This window comes from Hevea brasiliensis, chromosome 3 (genome assembly GCF_030052815.1).
Source record: "Hevea brasiliensis isolate MT/VB/25A 57/8 chromosome 3, ASM3005281v1, whole genome shotgun sequence".
Classification (NCBI taxonomy): Eukaryota; Viridiplantae; Streptophyta; class Magnoliopsida; order Malpighiales; family Euphorbiaceae; genus Hevea; species Hevea brasiliensis.
Genome location: NC_079495.1, coordinates 1815251 through 1822682, shown reverse-complemented (window position 1 = coordinate 1822682; position 7432 = coordinate 1815251). Strand labels below are relative to the sequence as shown.

The 7432-nt window shown below is 34.9% G+C and overlaps 1 non-coding gene across 1 annotated transcript; it reads right to left on the bottom strand.

The window, feature by feature from the left end:
* Window positions 1–5260: 5260 nt before the first annotated feature.
* LOC131178913 (small nucleolar RNA R71) lies at window positions 5261–5367 on the bottom strand. Its single transcript, XR_009147920.1, has one exon. It is a non-coding gene; the product is annotated as a small nucleolar RNA R71 (small nucleolar RNA).
* Window positions 5368–7432: the final 2065 nt, after the last annotated feature.

Sequence of the window (7432 nt, the reverse complement as noted above, 5' to 3'; positions counted from 1 at the left end):
ATTGTTGAGAGTGATTGCTTCATTCTTTGTGCTTTACTAGTGGGAATTTGGAATGTTGGTGGCTAGAGGTAAGTTGGTGGTTTGAATTAGTGATTTTTGTGTTTTCAAAGACTGATTCTATTCTCTTCCAAATGAGTTTTAATGAAATTTTACTTGGGGACAAGCAAGAGTTTGAGTATGGGGGAATTTGATGCATGCATTTTATATCATCATTTAGGTATAATTTTTGTACATAATTTACCCTTGTTTATAGTTATCACTATAGATATTAGCCTATATTTAGTTAATTTTGCCTTTTTACACTTCTTAGTTTAATTTTTAGAATTTATTTGTTTTATAGGTTAAATTTGGAGAATTTTGGTGATATTTTGATCAGAGCAGCCATTTGGAGGAAATTAGAGTTGAATTGCAAAATTTCAAAAAGCAAATTTTGAAGTTGAGTTTTAAAGAAAGAGAAAGTTGCACAACCTATGACATAGATTATGTCACAGGTTGTGTCATTGTCAGATATGAAGTTTTTATTAGACAGAAAGTTACACAACTTGCAACACAAGGCGCAACACAACCGATACAACTTGTGACGTTTTAATGAAAATGGCTGACGTGGCACTTTCGTCTCTCTGATTTAATACATTACTTTCTCCAGAATTTTTTGCCATTTAACTCATTTTAGGGCAGACCTCTGAACCATATATAAACACCCTTTTCTCTTTCTTTCCACAAGGAGAAAAATAAGGAGATTTTGCAAGAGAGAGAGAAAGGAAGAGGAGCACGTGAGATCGAGGTTTGCTGCAGAGAAAGGGACGCCATCTGCAACATTTCAACAGCAGATTCTTCATCATTTTACTGGGTTTTTCTTTTTCTTAGCTTAGATTTTCATTTCTTCTTCATTTCTATACTTGGGTTTGTCTTGAAACCATGATTTGTGAGTAGATCTTTGAGATTCTAGAGATGGGTCTGTAAATATTGCTTTGTATTGTGGTTTTTGAACTGATTTAGTCATTTTAAATGAGATTTGCTGCATTTTGATTTATTGTTTGTGAGCTTGTTGCCTTGCTTGATGAAAGGGCCCTCATTAAGTTAAGTTTTAATCCTTAACAGATAGACTGAAAAGTGAATATTTGGGATAGATAATCTTGCAATAAACTTAGTTTTCTTGGTGTTAGAGATAAGCTAAGAGGATTAAGGGGACCTCTAAAATCAATTAGAGCTTTAATTGGGTTTTTGTCAGGTTTGAAATACAGTGAAAACATGGTTTGATTTGATAAATACCAACTTTGAAATGCTTGAAAAAGGTCTCAAAGAATTAAGAATTGATTTCCCTCAAAATTGCAATTCTCATGTGTTTGGCTAAATTGGAGATAAACCACATGCAAACAATATTGAAAACCCTATCTCTAGAATCACTTTAATTTTTATTGAAGTTAGATTTAATTCCTCTCAATTTCATAATTAGTGATTTCAATTTGAATTTTGGTAATCTAGTTCAATTAGTTTAATTAATTGTTTGGTTTGGCTTAAATTCCTCAAATACCAATTTTAATTTTAAATTTCATTATCAATATTTTTAAATTTTAACATTCAAATTAGCTTATTCAGTTATTTCTAATTTAAGCACAATTCCCTGTGGGAACGGTATTTTTTTTAAAACTATACTACTGTGACCCGTGCACTTGTGGAAGTTATTTCACAGCTAACATCAATGTCTAACTTTACAAAAGGAAAATTAAATTGCAAATAAATAAAATTTTGGCCTTGGCTCATGTGATTAGAACTTAATCTAACCTATTACCCAATATTGGTCCATTACTCAGCCCAGCCCATTCAGACCACGATCCACTAGTCCAGCACACAAACGATCCATTTGAACTTTAGCTAAAGCTTTTTAATTACTTGGAAGATCATATCATCACTATTTATTTATTGAAAAAAAAAAAAAAACACTAAACATGAAGTGCTTTATGGCAACACTTAAACTGCATGGGCAAATTTGGAGTAGCTTTTTGTTAGTTACCATTCATTTTGTTAGTTATCACATACTTCTTGTGTTTCGATTCATGCATTTGAAACCTGCACCTCCTCCAGCGCTATGGTTAGCAAAAAAACCCCCTCATCAAGCACTTATATAATGCTGTGCAGGTTGCGGAGGTACATTACAAGATATTTCAATCATGGCAATTCATTATTCAAGAATTGTGGTCCTCTTTTTCGTATTTGCAACTTTCAGCATTTCATGTTTCACTGCTATTGTTTCAGAAGCTAAAACCAAACCTACAAAATTCATTATCAATCTAGTCAACAGCAATTCTATACACTTCCCATTTCATAACCACCACCCCAGTATAGAAGATAAGGCAAAATTCATTTTTGAAAATTCACTTATACGCTTTGCTAGTGATACATACAAAACTCATGTGATTGGTGCAAAAAACACCGGCTAGTGATACATATATCCCATAGCTAGCCATCATGTACACATGGAGTAGCTTGCCATGAGTACAGTGCTCCCCAACTGAGTATATTTCTCAACACAGTCCAATTCCATTGCCAGATCCTCTAAAGTCATCGACATATGCTAGTATTCCTTGCAAATCAGACATCTGTCAGTATTTTCCTAATCGAGGTGTATCAAGAAGCAGTGTTATTATAACATGACATATGTCAATGCTCAATCATCAATAGGAAATGCAGCTACTGAGCAGTTCATCTTTGAATCTTTGGATGAAAGCATCATTGTTGTTTTCCAAGTAATGTTTGGCTGTAGTGATATTGTCCAAACATATATTGAGAGTGGTATCAATTGTGTCTTTGGCCTTGGATACCCTTCAAGATTGAAGTCATCTTCTATTAAACAAACAACTACCAAATATTCCTTGAAACAGAATTTGATAAGGAAGAAAACAGTAAGAATCGCGTAGAATCAAAACAACATTTTAGAAGCTAGCTGACTTGGTCCAATGTCTAAAGATACTTTTATCTATTTATTTATCTATAATTTAATATAGATACTTTTAGCTCAAAGTGTTAGTGATGCATGCATTTTAGATCATCATTTAGGGATAATTTTTGCACACAATTTACCCTTGTTCATAGCTATTATTATAGATATTAGCATATATTTTGTCAATTTTATAATTTTCACACTTCTTAGTCTAATTTTTGGAATTTATTTGTTTTGTAGGTTAAATTTGGAGAAATTTGGTGTATTTTGATCAGAGTAGCCATTTGGAGGAGATTAAAGTTGAATTGCAAAAATTTTTAAAGTTGAGTAAAAAATGGCCGAGAGTTACACAACCTGCAGCACAACCAATTTAGCTTATGTCGCAGGTTGTGTCGATCGTCAGATATTCAGGCAGATTGTTACACAACATGCGACATAACCAGCGACACAACCGATTCAGCTTATGTCATTTTTACTGGAAATGGCTGACGTGGCATTTCCGTTACTCTGATTTTATACCTCATTTTCTCTGGAATCTTCCACCTTTTTACCCATTCTAGGGCAGAACCTTAACCCATATAAAGCCTCCTTTATCATTTTCTTTCCATAAGGAGGAAGGGAGGCATTTTTGGCAAGAAAAGAAGGAGAGAAAGGGGGAACACGTGAAGCCATTTCTGCAGCAGCAGCAGCAGAGGCGTTCTGCACTCATCCAGCAGCAGATTCTTCTGCGTTTTTCTGCGTTTTTCTATTCCTTAACTTAGATTTCCATTATTTCTTCATTTATACATTTGGGTTTGTCTTGAAACTATGGTTTGTAAGTAGTTATTTGATATTCTAGAGATGGGTTTGTAAATATTGTTTTGTATTGTGGTTTTGAACTGATTTAGCCATTTAAATGAAGATTGTTACATTTTGATTTATTGCTTGTGAGCTTGTTGCCTTGCTTGATGAATGCGCCCTCATTAAGTTAAGCTTTAATCCTTAATAGATGGACTGAAAAGTGAATATTAGGGATAGATAATCTTGCAATAAACTTTGTTTTCTTGGTGTTAGAGATAAGCTAAGAGGATTAAGGGGAACTTTCAAAAAATCAATTAGAGCTTTAATTGGGTTTTTGTTAGATTTGAAATACCGTGAAAACAGGGTTTGATTTAATGAAAACCAACTTTGAAATGCTTGAAAAAGGTTTCAAAAATTTAAGAATTGATTTCCCTCAAAATTGCAATTCTCATATGTTTGGCTAAATTAGGGATAAACCACATGCAAACAATATGGAAAACCCAATCTCTAGAATCACTTTAATTTTTATTGAATTTAGATTTAAATCCTCCAAATTTCATAAATAGAAATTTCAAATTAAATTTTGGTAATCTAGTTTAATTAATTTAGTTAATTGTTTGATTTAGTTTAAATTCCTCAAATACAAATTTTAATTTCAAATTTCTTTTTTAATATCTTTAAATTTTGTCATTCTAATTAGCTTATACTTTTATTTCCAATTTAAGCACAATTCCCTGTGGGATCGATATAATTTTTTTAAAACTATACTACTGTGACCCGTGCACTTGCGGAACACAACACACTAAGTTTTTGGCGCCGTTGCCGGGGAATTGTTTGTTTTTAAGTTGGATTTTAATTGTTTTAAGCTAATTAGAATTTTTATTTTCTTTTATTTTCACTGTTGTTCCTTATGTTTTTCAGGTACTTTTCTTGTTTATGAGACGATCGAAAAGCACAAGTGATACTGAATTGTTGTTCAACCCAGAAATTGAAAAATTCTACCGAGCCAACAAAAAGGAATACAAAAGAAGAAAGGAAGCAGAAAAAGAAGAACAACAAAGATTTGAGCAAGAGGAGACAATTGAAAATATGGAGAATCAAAATAGAGCTATTGGTGGAAACAATGGAGGAAATGAGCAAAATAGACAAAATGAAGTGGTTAATCAAAATGATCCTCAGAGAAGATCCATGTTGGATTATGCTTTTCCTAGATGTGCAGATGTGAGAGATAACAGACCTATCATTGGAGCTAATCAATTTGAGTTAAAGACTGGTCTCATTCAAATGGTTCAGAATTCACAATTTGGAGGTAGTCCACTTGAAAATCCTCATTCTCATTTGAAGAAATTTTTGATGATATGTGGCACACAAAGGCAACCTAGAGTTTCAGATGAAGTGATTCGACTCACCTTATTTCCATTCTCTCTTCGGGATTCAGCATTGGAGTGGTATGACTCACTTCCACAAGCTACTATAGCTACTTGGGAGCAGCTATCTCAAGCTTTTCTATCTCAGTTTTTCCCACCTGGGAAGACCACTCATTTGAGGAATTTGATGGTAGCTTTTAAGCCAAGAGATGATGAAACTTTGTATGAATCTTGGATGAGATTTAAGGAGCTTGAAAGACAATGTCCTCATCATGAAATACCGAAATGGATGATTGTTCAGAATTTCTACACCAGAGTTACTCCAGCCATAAGAAACACAATTGATTCACAAGCAGGAGGAGATTTCATGAGAATGACAAGTGAAGAATGCTATGATTTATTAGAGAAGATTGCTCATAATACCCATTTGTGGGGAAATCCTAGAGCACTTGAGCCAAAGAAGGCTAGGATTTATGAACTTGACTCAGTTAGCTACATGAATGCAAGATTTGACCAGTTAACTCAGCTTCTTAGTGATTTTTGCACAAAGGCAACAACCTCAACTCCTACAACTATGCAACAAGTTGCCTACACAGATGGAACTCAAAGTTGTGGAGTTGATTACTCTTCTTATGGTGATGATTATTTGCAAGAACAAGCTGCTTATGCAGGAGGTTATCAACAAAAACCTATGGGAAATGCTTACTCTAATGTGAACAACTCAACATGGAGACCACAAGCAACTTTTGCTCAACAAGGTCAAAGCTCAAACTATGCTCATAACCAGCAGTATATGCAGCAAAATAGGCCTCAATTTCAGCCTCAATTTCAGCCCACAAGGCAGCCACAACCTGGATATCAAGCAAGAGCACAACAATCCCTTCCACCTCATGAACCGAAGCCAACCTTGGAAAGCATGATGGAGAAATTTTTTGCTGAACAAAGCAAGATGAATAGCAAATTGGAGGAAGAAATGCAACACATGAGACAAACCATGGATCAATTACAAGTTCACAACCGCATGTTGGAGACTCAATTGGCTCAACAAGCAAGCTCATCGGGAAGCAAATCCTGTGAGAAACTACCTAGCCAACCACAAAACCCTCATGAACAATGTAAGGTTGTGACTTTGAGAAGTGGTAAGAAAGTTGGTCAAGAGAGTGAAAACAAGAGAGAAGAAAAAGAGAGCACAAAAGAAGAAAATTCAGTTGAGAGCAAGAAAAATGAAAAAGAAGAAGAAAGCAAAAGTGAGCAAGATGAGGGAGAGAAACCATACATCCCACCTGAACCTTACAAGCCCACCCTTCCCTACCCTCAAAGATTCATCAAGCATAAGCTAGACAAACAATTTGGCAAATTCCTTGAAGTGCTAAAGAAGTTGTATATCAATGTGCCATTCACTGAGGCACTATCCCAAATGCCAAGTTATGCCAAGTTTTTGAAGGAGATTCTTTCCAACAAGAGAAGGCTAGAAGATTATGACACCATCAACTTGGGAGAGCAATGCAGTGCTATAATTCAAAAGAAGTTACCTCCCAAACTCAAAGATCCGGGTGTGTTTTCCATCCCTTGTCATATTGGTGATAATTGTGTGGCAAATGCCTTATGTGACCTTGGAGCTAGTGTCAGCCTAATGCCACTTTCAATATATGAGAAGTTGAATATGGGAGAGTTAAAGCCCACAAACATGTATCTTTCATTGGCTGACCGTTCAATTAAATATCCAGAAGGCATTCTAGAAAATGTGCCTATCAAGGTTGGGAAATTCTACATTCCGGTGGACTTTGTCATTTTAGATATGGAAGAAGACACAAAAGTTCCTATCTTATTGGGAAGACCCTTTTTGGCAACAGCTGGTGCATTAATTGATGTAAAGGGTGAGAAATTGACACTTAGAGTGGGAGATGATCAAATGATATTCAAGATCAATCCAGCCATGAAAAGGAAACCACATCCTGAAGCCATAATTTTTCAACTTGAAGAAGTGCAAACTTTGGAGATCAAACCACTATCATTAAAGGTAGAGGATGCCCCAAAGGTAGATCTTAAACCTCTTCCTTCCAACCTCAGGTATGCTTTTCTTGGACCCAATGGAACATATCCTGTTATAATTAATGCATCTTTGACTAATATTGAGAATGAAAAATTGTTGAGAGTTTTGAGAGAATATAGAAGAGTTTTGGGTTATGCAATTGATGATATAAAGGGAATTAGCCCAACAGTTTATATGCATAGGATTTTCCTAGAGCCAAATAGTAAACCTTCCATTGAGCACCAAAGAAGATTGAATCCTACAATGAAGGATGTTGTGAAAAAGGAAATCCTAAAATTACTAGCTGCTGGA